General features: G+C 36.5%; 1 protein-coding gene across 1 annotated transcript in view; it reads left to right on the top strand.

Annotated features, from left to right (window-relative positions):
- Positions 1 to 16,938, top strand: part of LOC101893958 (uncharacterized) — a 262,614-nt gene that overhangs the window by 152,563 nt on the left and 93,113 nt on the right. The window lies entirely within an intron of this gene.

Raw genomic sequence — 16,938 nt, 5'->3', positions numbered from 1 at the left:
GCGAGGTTTTTATTACATTTTCCTATTTAATTAAACGATATTTATGTAATCCACCGAAAAAACAACAGCAGCAAAAACACAATACTCTCGCTTGTAATGTTTTTGTTTTTGCTGCTGCTGGTGATAATGTTTTTCTCACCATTTCTATTTTTTTTCTCCACTTCATTGAGCGTGGTTTTTAGTAGAGCAAATTTTTTTTGTTCGAGGGAAAGGTTTTCTTTTTTTACGACAACAATAAAAGGGCGTTGTTCGGAAGTATTAAAGATAAGTTTGTCAGACCGAACAAGTGACCGAACATTTGTTGGAAGAAAAAACCAAAAAGTGTCATGAAATGATTTAATTTAGGGGAAATTGTAATGTCGGAGCTGAGCTTGTTAGGAGCAGGTCTCTTTAAGAGTGGTGAAGCATTAATGCAATGTTAATGGCTTTAATAACACTGTGCGACAAAATTCAATTTTTTCAACAATTTTAGGAAAATATACAGCATATTTTTAAAATAGAGCAAAAAATAAAAAGCACTTGTATTTTCGTTTGGAAATTTTACATTATAAAGTCATCCAAATTGAGGGGACAAGTTACGTCCCTTTTCCATATTTTTTGAAAATGTTCGGATTAAAATTCCTTGGAATCCGTTGATTTTAGATACATAGTGTCTTTGGCAATATCAGAGATTACGATACGGAGATCATTTTGGCAAATATTTTTAAACCTCACGCATATCACCAAATGGGTCTTTTTGGTCCTTTTTCCAAAATATAGCTAAAAACTCCATCGTAGCAGGTCAAAATATTCTACAAAATTATTTGTCATACAATACTACTATGGGTCCCAGAAGACATCAAAAGTTTAAATCTGACCTAAGATTTCATATTTATTAAAAACCCATTTTAGGGTTAAGGACGTACTTTATGTGAATTTATGCAAACTACTCCTACTTAACAGCATTTTCGAAGCATGATGTCAGAGACAAATTTATTCCTCATCAAATTTCACTATAAGTCGCCAAATAAAAGAAAACTCCATTTTCATTATTTAACAAAAAAATATTTGCGTAGATTTTGCCGAAAAAAACTCGAAAATATTTCTAAAATTTTGGATCAATTTTTCAATTTTTTGAGTTGATGCATAAATCTAAGTTTTAGCCAAAAAGTGCCAAAAGGAGAAGTATTCTACAAAAAAAAAAAAAAAAAAATACCAACTCCGTTTCAGGACATTTGGAGTCGATCTAGCGATGTTCATCCATGTGGCTGGTTGGTGCGCACGCTAACTCTCGAAGGGAGTATCCGATTTGATCCAAACTTGGTACATCGTAATATTATTGTCGAACTTAGATCAAATTCGGAGATGGACAATATCGGTCCACTGTTTCTGGTACCTCCCCCACGAAGGGTCAAAGTTTTGATTAACCAAAACTATCTTAAAAATAAAAAATAAGCATCCGGCTTTCTTCAAATTACACGCATCACAATATTTTTATTAACCTAAGGTCAAGTGCGAAAATGGACAACATCGGTCCACTCCATCAATTATCACCCCCACAAACAGTCAAAATTCTGAATAATTACAACTCTTATAAAATGTTATAAAAGAGTCCGATTGTCTTCAAATTTCCAACATCCCAATACTTTCATCTACTTAAGGTCTGGTGTTAAGATGAAATACATCGGTCCACTCCTTTTGGTACCTCCCCCCCAAAAAAGGTTAAAATTTTCATAAAAATATTTTTTGCACAGAAAGAGAAGGGATAATCCGATTTTACTCCAACTTTGCAAAACCTAATATTTGCATCAGTGCTAGATCAGGTGCGAAAATGGACAATATCGGTTCACTCCGTCAAGTACCTTTCCCACAAAGAGTCAAAATTTTGAATAATTATAACTCTTATAAAATGTGCCGTAAATTTCTGATTGTCTTCAAATTACGTGTGTAACTATATTTTTATTAACCCAAGGTCTGGTGTGAATGTGGAATGTATCGGTCCACTCCTTCTGGTACCTCCCTCACAAAGAGTCAAAATTTGGAATAGCCATGAAGCTCATAAAACACGAAATTACCATTCGATTCCATTCAGACTTGGTAGCTCGCAATATTTTTTCCAACACAAGATCTGTTAAAAAGATGGTAGAGATCGGACCATCCCTTCTGGTACCTCCCCCGGAAAGGGTAAAAATTTTGAATAACCAATACTATCATAAACTCCGAAATAAGTATCTGGTTCTCTTCAAATTGCACACGTCACAATATTTTTATTAACCCAAGGTATGGTGTGAAGGTGGAATGTATCGGTCCACCCCTTTTGGTACCTCCCACACAAAGGGTCAAAATTTGGAATAGCCATGAGGCGCATAAAAAAAGAAATTAACATCCGATTCCATTCAGACGTGGTACCTCTCAGTATTTTTATCGACACAAGATCTGTTATAAAGATGGTAGAGATCGGACCGTTCCTTCTGGTACCTCCCCCACAAAGGGTCAAAATTTTGAATAACCAAAACGATCATAAAATCCGAAATAAGTATCTGGTTCTCTTCAAATTACACACGTCACAATATTTTTATTAACACAAGGTCTGGTGTGAAGATGGAATATATCGGTCCACTCCTTCTTGTTCCTCCCTCACAAAGGGTCAAAATTTTGAGTATCAATTATGTTCATAAAACGCTTAACTAACATCCGATTTCATTCAGACTTGGTACATCTCAACACATTCATGAACACAATATCTTTCATAAACATGGTGGATATAGGACCAGTTCTTCGGGTACCACTTCCACATAGGGTTCAAGATTTTTGAAAAACTAAACACTCAAAGAAAGTGAAATATGCATCCAACTCTCATCAAATTTCACACATACAAATATTTTTGCTAACGTAAGATCTGTTTTGAAGATGATATAAATCTGCCAACCCCTTCTGGTACCTCACCCACAAAGGTTTACAATTTTCAATTCATTTATCTGTCATAACTGGCGAAACAAGTCAGCGATTCTTTATCGTCTGGCACGTTGTAATATTTATATCAGTCTTAAGTCAAATACGAACTGAACAATATCGGGGAACTGCTTCGGAACCTCCCCCATAAAGATCAACAGCTTAAATAATCATAACTCAAGGGTGGGGGTATAAATCTGTCGGCAATACCGACTGAAGTAAAATTGTACTTGTTTTATTTTTAAGTTTCGATCTTTTGTGGGAGAGGTACCAGAAGGAGTGGACCAATATTGCCCATCTCCGAACTCGATCTAAGTTTGATAATAATATTACGATGTGCCAAATTTGGACCAAATTGAATTCTTCCTTTCGAGACTTATTGTGTGCACCAACCAGGCAGACAGACGGACGAACATCGCTAGATCGACTCCAAATGTCCTGAAACGGATTTGGTCCAAAGAGACCTAGGGTCTGAAACCGTAATTCAGATGAAACACGTTTTGGCCATATCAAATGATATATGACCTCTCTAGCCATATGGCTGAGGGTATAATAAGAGAAACCGTTCTGTGATGGCAATGAGAAAAATAGTGTGACCTATATCTGAATTTTCCCAGACAGACCAGATATGAATGAAGCAATTTTTAGAACAACTCTGGTTGATTAAAAACTCTCCGTTTTTTAATTTTTTGCAGACGTTGGTATTTTATTCAGCTGTTGGCAAATAATACACCTATATTGTGTACATCAATTGGGCAGATCCGGGTCTAAACCCGGTGTAGTCCTTGATCTACCCAACTGCTGCCGATGATATAGGTATTGGTTTTATTCAACAAAGTGTACACGGATTGTCGAATCAAATATGCGGGCACCCAAGTCCATACCCAAGAATAAAAAAAAAACTTCCCAGAAAGGGTAATATACCTACCTCTGGGGGGAAATATTTCCCGCTAGAGGGCGTCAAAACAGTTGTGCACACTCAGCAGTCAGCCTACTCGAAATCGAAAAAAAATAGTAATTTTTCTAGAATTCCATTTGTTTGTTTGTGAATGTTTGGACATTCAAAACACCCTCCTCCAACCAGCTTCAAATACGAAATTTCAAACAATTCCAGTAAATAGTGACCCTGAAATCATCAAAATACCGAATATCGGCAGGTATCGTTATATGGCGGATATACGAAGACGTGAAGCTGCATACACAATTTTTTTAGCATAGGCTGTAGTACCCATTACGAACTTTAAATGCAAAATTTGAAACAATTCCGGCATAAAATGTCGGTAAAATTATCAAAATACCGAATATTGGGGGTAGCGTTGTATGGGGGCTATTCGATATCGTAGACCTAAATAGAAAATTATCATGCAGGGGGGAAGTACTCACAAATAACTCCTTCTGTAGAATTTCAGACAATTCCATTGAAAATTTTGGCTAAAATTAACTAAATACCGAATACGGGTTTGGGAGGGTGGGGTGGTTTACCGTTATGTTGGGGCTACACAATATCGTGCACCGATATAGCCCATATTCGAAATATCGATTCGGGCGAAAGGTTAACTCCCTATATTAATTCGTTTTGACTCTAGCGTAATTATAACAGACGCTCACCCGGACGAGCAGAATCGTCTTAAAATTTTGCGCTAATAAAGAATATAAATATTATGTGTAAAATTATTATTTCGATGAGTTACAAACAGAATGACGAACTTAATATACCCTCCATGCCATGTATTCTGCAGGATATAAAAATAACTATTTTTAAAGAAAATCTTCGGGAATAACGTACTCTTTTAGTAGTTCGAAGAAATATTTTACGTATTGCCCTTTAAAATCAAAAGCCCTTTCCCAATAGGTTTCTCTTCCCACCCCCTTTTACAAAGCAACCCACACCCACTTCTAAATTATTAAAAAAAATAACTGCCTACTCATTCATATTTTATTTTTACTTTCGCATTTTATTGACAAATGAAAACGAGGGAGAAAAAAAGGCAAATTTTGCTTACCTTTATGCTGAAGTTGAGGTATGACGATGACGACTAGTTCTCGTCATCAACAACTTGGTCCATGGCCCCGTGTCAGTCAGCCAGCCAGCAGCCAGGCACTAACAAACCGAAACGAAAAACAAAAAAATTATTAATTAAACGCTGTCAGACAAATTTAATGAGTTTGTCAAATGCAATAAAAAAAAACGAGCGAGAGAAGAAAAAATCATCATCAAAGCAGCCAAGCATAGGTAAAGGCAGACACACAGGCCATGGAGGAGCTGTGCACATATTGGTGTGGGAGTTTCTTCCAAGGCGAGAAAAAAAGGCCAACAAAAAATAAGGCAAAAAAAAAACGATTAAAAATATAAATGATAAATGAATCGACTTCAAAAGCAAACAACTGAAAATCAATTTCCTTAGACAGAACACATACATACATACATAACGCCACATATACAAGACCCAAACGTACAAACGCACATACATAAATATATACCTCCATACATATCTCTCTCTCCCAACATTGAACTGCAACATATCTTCACCAACTCCATTTATCACAAAATTGACCAAGTAAATGTGAAAAAAATAACAAGAGTACCCAGTTTCCTTTCCTCTCTCCCTCTTTTGCCCACCTTCTTCTTTTCCTCTCCTTTTCTTGAGACTAATTGAATAATAAACGCTCACTGTTTTTTTTTGTTTGTTTATTTATTTGCCCGGTGACCACACTATTAGACTATTGTTAATTATACAATATAAACATAAAACAATGAAAATGTTCTTGTTGTTGTGGCTTCACTTCCACGACGGAGAATTTTAAACAAATAAATTTTGTAAATAAAAAAGTCATAAAACAATCTGAAAACTAAATTTATTGAAATAGAGGAAAGAGCAACACGGCAGCAGTCGGCTGTCGCCATGGCCTTTGCAATTTTCTTATCTAATTAAGTGGAACAATGAGGCAAAAAAAAAAACAATAACAACAGAAACATTTGTTAGAAGCGCCATTAGAGACTGGTCATAAACATCACGGAAGTGGATTGTGTGGCATTGGAATTTATCTGGAAAACAAAATATGGGTTACAGAAATAAAATTAAATTAAAAAAAATTAATATTTGCGATACAAGGTCACAATACAGGTTGGGAATATTAGAAAAATTGGATTTGCCTTCAAAATTGCAATGCCTGAATGTGTAATTTTAACTGAGGGTCACTCTTGGGCTGTAGGGTATTCTTGGGAAATTCGTACGGTACGAAAAGTTTTAAAAGGTACTAATACAGCTTCTCAAATACAAAGGGTATCATATTTAGTACCTTTTAATACTTTTCGTACCGTTCGAATTTTCTAAAACCCAGCCCTATCTGAGCAAGAGTGACCCTCACTTAAAATTTCAAGATTCTGGCTTCAGCTGTAGAATTATTAAGTCAGTCAGCTAATTTTCGAGCCAGGTTGAATGAAGGTTGAATTGAGCTATGTTCCAGAATCTGCAAGAATCTACTACTTCTGCATTTTTTCAATATCATAAATGGAAAATCGGTTATAGTAGCATTTATTTTACATTCTTACAGTTCGGGAGCAGATCATTGGTTTTGCCTTCAAAGTTGCAATGCCTGAACGGATAATGGGAGATATTTAGCCAATATTGGAGAGTATATTTATACCCTCAGCCATATGGCTAGGCAGGGTATATAACATTTGATACGGCCAAAACCTTCGACGTCGAAAAAACGGTTTTAGACCCTAGGTCTCTTTGGACCAAATTCGTCTCAGGACATTTGGAGTCGATTTAGCGATTTCCGTCCGTCTGTCTGGCTGGTGCGCACGATAACTCTTGAAGGGAGTTTCCGATTTGGTCCAAACTAGGTACATCGTAATATTTTTGTCACACTTAGATCGAGTTCGGAGATGGGCAATATCGGTCCATTCCTTCTGGTACCTCTACCACAACAGGTCAACATTTTCAAACAAAATATTTTGTTGAACAGACAGAGAAAGGATGATCCTATTTTCCTCCAACTTTGCGAATCCTAATAATTTCATTAGTGCCATGTCAGGTACGAAGATGGATAATATCGGTCCACTCTCCCTCCCACACAAGGGCTCAAAAATTTGAATAATTATAATTTTTATAAAATATGATGTAAGAGTCCGATTATCTTCAAATTACACGCTTCACAATATTTTTATTAATTATACCCTTCACCATACTATGGAGGGTATATTAAGTTTGTCATTCCGTTTGTAACAGCTCGAAATATACATTTTAGACCCCACAAAGTATATATATTCTTGATCAGTATAAAATTCTAAGTCGATTTAGCGATGTCCATCCGTCTGTCCGTCTGTGGAAATCACTCTAGCTTCCGAACGAATTGAAGTAGATTGATAAAATTTTACTCAAATGTATATTATGTCTGCAGGACTTTTGGTATTGAAAATGGGCCATGTAGGTCCACGTGTTGGTATAGCCCCCATATAACGTTACCTCCCGATATCCGGTATTTTGATGATTTAAGCGACATTTTTTTTACCGTCATTATTCACCGGAGTAGTTTCAAATTACGGAGTTCAAATTTGGAGTTCGTAATGGGAACTACAGTCTGTGACACAAAATGTTTTATGCAGGTCCAGGTCTTCCCTATGTTCGGTATTTTGAAGAGTTTAGGTACAATACCCACCGAAATTGTTTGAGATGTCGTATTTGAAGTTCGTAATGGATGCTATGACAGAAAATTGTCTATGCTGGTCCAGGTCTTCGTATAGCTCCGATGTAACGTTACCTCCCTATATATGGTATTTTTCAGATGCTACATTATACCCGTTTATAATATGGTAATAACAAACAATGCCTATGTAGGTCCACGTCGTATAGACCCCAATATAACGGCTATTTTTATATCTTGAAAAATAGACCCCAAAATAATGGCTATTTTTATTTTTTGAAAATTACCAAATACGTTCCAAATGGTGGAGTGTATTCAAAGTTCGGCCCGGCCGAACTTACTGCTTTCTAACTTGTTCTAGGTTGAGATGATTTGTCTGATGCCCCTGAAATAAAATTTAAATTCATTTACACAACCAAGTGAATTTTTCTCGAGTTCAGAAAGGGTTAATAAAGAAAGGCTGAAGATAATTGAGAGTAAACGGGGGGACACAAAAAATATAAAAAAAATTACAAAATATCCAGAAAAAGTTGAACCATCCATGATAGAATTAAGAAAGTAAGGTTATGCTAGCATATTTTCACAATTTTTTTTTTTTCAAAATCATTCATTTGACAACATCTTATTGTCAAAATTTTGTATTTACAAATCCATCCATTTTATTTTGACATGGAATCTAAGCACTTATCTCATTTACCCCGTCCCTTAACACGCTCTATGTTCGTTCTCCCACAACATTTTTTTGGCATTATCAAGAAGTGATTAATTTTTACAGCATATCTCGAATTCTTCAAAGAATTTTTCAACTATTTTTCGCTACAAAGTTTGGTGAATGAGATGGCTTCAACTTTGCCAAGTTCCTTTACGCTGTGTAAGGTATGCAGGTGCGGTTAATAAATTTTGTTTAGCTGACTAAGGAACATGACTTGGAACATTGGTGTAACATTTTTGATTTTTTTTTTTTTGTTTTTTTGGTACTTCAAATATTTTTTACTTTGTGCATGGTATTCGAAAATACAAAAAACATGCATTTTAATTACAACAAAAAATAGCATGTGAAGTAAAACTAACGAAAAAAAATTTGTTTCTGAACTGCATTACACACATGCGTACGGTCTACCTATCCAACTACCTACAAAGCTACCGGAACATATAATCCCATTCGCCATGGTATTGTGTGACCTTATTTTTATGCTCATGTTTTTTTCCGAATATTTTTACGCATTAAATTTTTGGTGATTTCTTTTTCGTTTTTTTTTGAAGATTTCCTTTTGAAAGTTCCATTAAAAGTAAAAGAACAAGAAATGGGTGCGACAAACATGCCCAGAAATATGAAATAAAAATAAAGAAAAGAAATATTAAAAATCAAAATGTTTTGCATAAATCCAAAGATAAAAAGTGAAAAAGGTGCTAAATTCGGCTGGGCCGAACTTTGAATACCCTACACCATTTGGAGAGAACTTGCCAAATATAGGTATCATTTGAGAGATAATGAAAATACCTATTCAACAAGTGGTACAGCTTCAAAGATCCATATCTCTGGATCCATGAAAACTAATAACATATATTGTAGCATTTTGTAAAGCTTGTAGTGTAAACAATAATTTAGCATAATTTTTGTAAACTCCCAAAAAGGGGCCATTTTTGACTTTTTGGGGATTTAAAAAAATGCAGGTCCAAAAAAATCAATAATTACGATACAACTCCGAAACAATTGAAAATAACCCAATCATGCGACCACATGTTGAATAGGTATTTTCATTAGCTTTAAGTAGGTCCGGGTCTTACCCGGTCCAGGATCACATATCCACATATGCGGGTCCGTCCCCCAAGAAAAAATACTTTCCCGGAATCAGGGTAGAAATACCTACCTCTGGAAATTTAAAAAAAATGAAAGTTTTTACTTAACTAGAATTGTTCCAAACCGTTATATGGGTGCTATACGACGAAGACGGGGACCTGCATACAAAATGTTTAGGCATAGGCTGTAGTACTCATTACAAACTTCAAATACGAAATTTGAAACAATTTTGAAGTATAATGTCTCTAATACCATCAAAATACCGAATATCGGGAGGTACCGATAAATGGAGGCTATACGAGGACGTGGACCTGCATAGACAATTTTCTGTCCCAGGCTGTAGTACCTATTTGGAACTTCAAATACGAAATTTCAAACAATTTCGGTGAATATTGTACCTAAAATCGTCAAAATACCGAATATAGGGAAGTACTGATATATAGGGCCTACACGAAGACCTGGACCTGCATGGACAATTTTCTGTCACAGGCTGTAGTACTCATTGGGACCTTCAAATACGAAATGTAAAACAATTCCGTTGAATAATGTCACTAATATCATCAAAATATCGAATATCGGGTGGTACTAATGTATGTGACCTATACACAGACGTGGACCTGCATAAGCAATTTTCTGTCATGGGATGTAGTACCCATTACAAACTTCAAATACGAAATTTGAAACAATTCCGGCGAAAAATGCCGATAACATCGTCAAAAAATCGAATATCGAGGGGTATTGTTATCTGGGAGCTATACGAAGACGTGGACCTGCATAGACCATTTTTAGTCCCAGGCTATAGTACCCATTACGAATTCTAAATACGAAATTTGAAACAACTCCGGTGAATAATGTCCCTAAACTCGTCAAAATACCGAATATAGGGAGGTACCGTTACCTGGAGGCTATACGAAGATGTGAACCTGCATACACATATTTTGGGCATAGGCTGTAGTACCCATTACAAACTTCAAATATGAAATTTAAAACAAATCAAACAAACAAATTTCGACGAAATCGTCAAAATACCGAATATCAGGACGTATCTTTATATGGGGGCTATAAGAAGACGTAGGCCTGCATACGCAATTTTTTGTCATAGGCTATAGTACCCATTACGAATTCTAAATACGAAATTTGAAACAACTCCGGTGAATAATGTCTCTTAAATCATCAAAATACCTAATATCGGGGGGTATCGTTATATCGGGGCTATACGATATCGTGGACCTATTTAGACAATACTCTTCCAGGGGGTAAAGTACTCAGAAGGAACTCATCTTGTGGATTTTTAGACAATTTCATTCAAAAATTTGGCTACAATCGTCAAAATACCGAATATCGGGGGGTACCGTTGCATTGGGAATATACGATATCGTGAACTTATATAGACAATTCTCTTCCAGGGGATAAAGTGCGTACAAAGAACTTCTAGCATGGATTTTTAGACAATTTCATTGAAAATGTAGCTAAAATCTTTAAAATACCGAATGTAGGGAGGGTACCGTTATATGGGGGGTTATACGATATCGTGGACTTATATAGACAATTCTCTTCCAGGGTCTAAAGTACTTAAAAATAACTTCTTGTGTGGATTTTCAGAAAATTCCATTGACAAATTTGGTTACAATCATTGAAATACCGAATAACGGGAGGTACCGTTATAGGGGGGCTATACGATATCGTAGACCTATATAGAAAATATTCTTCCAGGGGATAAAGTACTCAGAAGGAACTCCACTCGTGGATTTTCACGCAATTTTTTTAAAAATGTGGCTACAATCGTCAAAATACCGAATATCGGGAGGGTACCATTACATGGGGGATATACAATATCGTGGACTTATATAGACAATTCTCTTCCAGGAGCTAAAGTACTTGAAAATAACTTCTTGTGTGGATTTTCAGAAAATTCCATTGAAGAATTTGGTTACAATCATTAAAATACCGAATATCGGGGGGTACCGTTATATAGGGGCTGTACGATATTGCGGACGATATCGTGGACTTATATAGACAATACTCTTCCAGGGTGTAAAGTACTCAGAAGGAACTCCTCTTGTGGATTTTCAGACAATTCCATTGAAAAATTTAGCTAAAATCCTCAAAATACCGAATATCGGAAGGGTACCGTTATATGGGGGCTATAGAATATCGTGGACCGATATAATCCATCTCCAAACTTGACCTGTCTGCAGAAAAACGAACTGATCTGGGCAAAATTGTGGCTTCCTATCTTCCTATATTCGTTCTGATTTTAGCGTGATTTCAACAGACGGATGGACTTTCGGACGGATGATTAGTTACAAACGGAATGACGAACTTAATATACCCTCAATATACCTCCATTGTATGGTGGAGGGTATAAAAAGTAAAGCCAAATCCTTTCCTTGCTTGCTCGATTTTTTTTTTTTTTTGCATTCATTATTAAAAATTGCATTTTAAGAAGAAGAGTTTTCAATACAAATATTTTTTTGGCATGGATCCAATATTTGGGCACACGCATACACACACACACTCAAACTGTATTACTTGATGAAAGATCACTTTAAGGTGGCCACTTCAAGAGGCATGTGTCATGCAATATAAGCCGTAAAGAAAAGACAAAACAACAACAACCACACACAGAATATCTCTCCCTTCCACACTCTGCCCAACTTTTGCCAGATTAGCATAAAAATGCATTTCTTGATGGGCCTGGCGGCGTCTGGCGTCCATGCAGCGCCAGCCAATCAGAGGCATGGCATTCCAACAAAGTTGAAGGGTTAAGTGCCTTGGAGTGCTGTAATTCTTGTTGCTCTTGTCACTGCTTCTCCCAAAATTAGAAAGTCATTTATTATGCAATGCCAAAATGAAAATGTCAAACAGTCCAATTAAAGAAAGAATAACAACAACAACAGCAACAAGGCCCAATTTGTGTGTGACGCATTCGGGGAAAACATCCAGACAGACGCCAAGCACCAAGTGTTGCATTCTGGTGCTGTTGCTGCTACTGCTGATGATGGTGATCTTTAACCTCGCCATGGAGTGATATGTGGATGCATGTCATTTTGCTTTAATGCAAAGAAAATAGGAAGTGATGCCTGGGAATAGGGGAAAATGTGTGTGGACGAGGGGAAGGGAGGGGGGACAACTTTCTTTTCAAATGCCATGAAAAGAAAATTAATTCGGAATGATTGATCTTGAATTCATTGCAGCATCGCCACTTCGCTCTGACATGTGACTTTGACACAACGATGAGTCAGTAGTCACACCAGCCGGCACTTAATCACTTTGCAATTTTGAAAAAAAAAAAAACACAGAGTGACTGCGACGTAATTTGTTAACAGCAATTGTATGCACTCATTAAACAATTGTTTCGGTTCTCTAAACAATTGCCAGTTTTTTTTTTCTTGGGAAAATTAAATGTCAAACAACTGGAAATTATATTGGCATGGCTAATTGCCGCATGACAATGTAGTTTGTCATCATATTGAAGGCTCAGGATGAGTCGTTAGGGAAGATTTAAGAAAAAATAAAAACTTCTAAAAAAATTGAAAAGTTCTAAAAAAATGAAAAAAAAAAAACAAGTAAAAAAACATTAAGTTCGGCAGGGCCAAACTTTTAGTACCCCCCACCTTAGACCAAAGGAAACATTAGAAGAAATGTGGCAAAAACCATTAAAATGCCGAATATCGGGAGGTACCGTTATATGGGGGCTATACCAAATCGTGGACCTACACATGCAATGTTTCGCCAACGGAGCTAGAACCCATTATGACCTACAACTACCAATTTTCAGATAATTTCACGAATTCAGATAATTTCACGAATGTGTCAAAAATTATCAAATTACCGAATATCGAGAGGTACCGATATATAGGGGCTATACCAAATGGTACCTATACATACAATGTTTCGCCACACGAACTAGGACCCATTGTCACAGTGAAAAAATGTGGCAAAAACCATGAAAATCCCGAATATCGGGAGGTACCGTTATATAGGGGCTATACCAAATCGTGAACCCATACATGCAGTGTTTCGCTACCGGAGGTGGAACCCATTATGACCAACAAATACCAATTTTTAAACAAAAAATGTGGCAAAAATCATCAAATTACCGAATATCGGGAGGTACCGTTATATGGGGGCTATACCAAAATGTGGACCTTACAATGACTCGCCACACGAACTAGGACCCATTATGACACACAAATACCAATTGTTAGACAAATCAGTGAAAAAATGTGGCAAAAATCATCAAATTACCGAATATCGGGAGGTACCGTTATATGGGGACTATACCAAAACGTGGACCGATATATCTCATTTTCAATACCAACCATCCTAGACACAATACAAATTGCTCTGCTAAATTTTGGCGCTCTACGTCAAATAATGTGGGCTGTATCGTGATTTCAACAGACAGACAGACAGACGGACAGACAGACGGACATCGTTAATTCGACTCAGAATTTTATGCTGATTATGAATATACACTTTATGGGGTCTACGACTAATATTTAGGGATGTTACAAACGGAATGACAAAGTGAATATACCCTCCTTTCCAAAGTGGAGGGTATAATAACGACATCAGTATCAGAATTGGACAATATCCAAATATCACAATATTTTCCCAACTAATATCCACTTTAAATATTGATTACATTTCGAATCCTTCAATGCGATCTTTATAAACTTCTTCAATGACCTTATATATTCCCCCCTTGGTTTCCTCCAAAAAAGTCTCTGTAGACTTCTTCAAACAGTCCTTCAAGTCTGAGTGGTCTAGAGAGATTCTGCAATAAAATCTACCAGGAATATAATGAATCCTTAAAGATTTCTTTACAGAGTCTTTACAGACCCCTTAAAGGGAAATTCATATACCCTCCATTAAAGGAGCCAATAGACTCTAGCAAAAAATACCAAGAGGCTTTACCAAAGAAATATTTACAGGGTCTTTAAAATGAGACTTAATTGACTCCCTTAGAGAAATCTTCAAAGAAGCCTGCCTTAGAATAAACTACTCCTTTGAAATCTCTATATACCGCCAGAAAGAAACCCTAAAAATACTTTCAAAGGTGTATCCCTCAAAGAGTCACTATAGGCATTTTAAAAAGGAGTCCTGAAGAGTGATTCAAAGTCGTTAGTAGTCTCATTCGCAGGAATCTCTAAAGACTCTTTCAAGGAATCTATAGAGACTTCCTTCAAGGAGTAAAAGACGTCCTTATATGCATTTCTCAAAGAGTCTCAATAGACTCCTTTCAATAAATCTCCATAGGCTTTTTTTCAGTATATCTTCATAGACGCAATAGACTTCTTCAAAGAGGTCTCTAGAGAGCCTACAAAAACTGGCTGTAGAATCCTTAAGTGGAGACTCTATAGACTTATTTAAAGAAATCTCTTTGGGCTCTTTTGAGGTAGCCTCTACACACTTTATTCAAATAAGTCTTTACATGTCGCCAGAAAAGTCTCCATACACTTTTTTAAAGAAGTCTGGATAGACACCCTTCTGTACCCTCATTTTAAGGTGTAGTCATTGACTCCTTAAAAGGATTCTCCTTCAAAGAATTATCCACATACTTCTTCAAAACTCCGTAAACTTCTTCAAAGAAGCCCCATAGACTCCGGTCAAGTAGTCTTTATAGACCCCTTCACAGACTGCTCCACAAACATCTACCAAGTAGTCCCCATAGACTTTTCAAAAAAGCCTCCCTATACTTTTTCTAAGCTGTCAACTTGTTTCTACAGAATTATTTAAAAGAGCCTCTACGAACTCCTACAAAAGTGTATTCATAGACTCATTTAAATAAGTCTCCACCGACTCTTTCAAAGGCGTCTCCATGGGCTCCTTAAAAGAATTCTCCACAGACTCCTTTAAATAAGTTTCCCCAGACTCCTTCAGAGAAGTCTCCACAGATTCTCACGAATAAGTCTTCATAGACACCTTCAAAGTAGTCTCCACTGTATCCTTCAAAGGGGCCACCTTCAAAATATTTTCCACACACCTCTTTTAAAAGAGTCTCCACATACTCCCTACATAAACTCCTTCAAAAAAAAGTCTCCATGGACCTCGAAGAAGTCTACATAGACACATTTAAAGCATTCTCGATTATTTCAAAAGATTATCCACAAGATCCTTTAATGAAGTCTACACAGTCTCCTTCGAAGAAGTCTCACAGATCCCTTCAAAGGAGACGCTGTAAACTTTTCAAATCCTTTTAGAACCCTTCGCAGAGGTCTCCATGAACTCCTTCAAAGCTTTCTTCAAAGCAGTCTCCACAGACTACTTCAAAGGAGTCTCCATATACCCCCTTAAAGAAGTCTACACAAACTCCTTCAAAAAAAATCTCCATATACCTCGAAGAAGTCTACATAGACACCTTTAAAGCAGTCTCCACTGATTATTTCAAAGATGTCTACACAGACTTCTTCAATGATGTCTACACAGACTCCTTCGAAGAAGTCTCCACAGATCCCAAAGGAGATGCTGTAAATTTTTCCACATAAATTTCTTTGGGATCCTTCGTAGAGGTCTCTATGAACTCCTTCAAAGATGTCTCTATAGACTCTATATAGATTTCAAAGCAGTCTCCTCAGACTCTTTCAAAAGAGCCTCTACTGACCCCTTTAAAGAGCCTCTTCTGACCCCTTTAAAGGAGTCTACACAGATTCCTTTGAAACAGTCTACAGAGAATCTTTCAAAAGAGTCTACACAGACTCTTTCAACGGACACTTTTTCACAGGAATCTTAGATCCTTCGTAGGGGCCTCTATAGTCTCCACCGTGTCCAAAGACTTATTCAAAGGAGCCTCCGTCAAGGAAGTCTCCATAGACTCTTTAAAGAATACGCTGCGAACTTTTCATTGAGTTCTCTTTAGGATCATTCAAAGAAGATTTCATAAACTTCTTCAAAGAGGTCTCTATAGACACCTTCAAAGCAGTCTTCTTTCACTCTTTCAAGAGAGTCTCCAAATAAGTCTACATGCTCTGTTTCAAAGGATTTTCCATACACATTTTTTTCTATACTCATTTAAAGGAGCCTACATATTCCTACAAAAGAGTCGTCGTATTCTCCTACAAAGAAGTCCCCACAGACTCTGGCAAACGAGTCTCCATAGTCTTCTCAAAAAATTCTCCACACACCCCTTTAGAGGAGTCTTCATGAATCTTCTTCAAAACAAACGCTATGAACTTTTTAATGAAGTTCCTTTAGATCCTTCAAAGAACTCTTCATAAATTCCTTAAAATAAGTCTCCATAGATTCATTCGAAAAAGTCTCCATAGATTCTTTTGAAGCAATCTTTATTTGTTTTTAAGAAATCTTTGTAGACTTCTTCAGAATAATTTCTATAAACTGACTTTAAGGAGGTTGTTCTTTAGGCACCTTTTGAGGAATCCCTGTATTATCCTTTCAACAAATCTCTACAGATTCCTTTACATGAGTCTCCAGAGATTCATTCGGAAAAGTCTACATAGATTCCTTCGAACTAGTTTTTATATGCTTTTAGGAAATCTTTGTAGTCTTCTTTAAAATAATTTCTAAAAATTGGCTCCAATAAGGTTCTATAG

The sequence above is a fragment of the Musca domestica genome, unplaced genomic scaffold, assembly GCF_030504385.1.
Source record: "Musca domestica strain aabys unplaced genomic scaffold, Musca_domestica.polishedcontigs.V.1.1 8, whole genome shotgun sequence".
Lineage (NCBI taxonomy): Eukaryota > Metazoa > Arthropoda > Insecta > Diptera > Muscidae > Musca > Musca domestica.
Note: the sequence above shows the minus strand (reverse complement) of the source record. Positions and strands in the feature narration are given on the sequence as shown.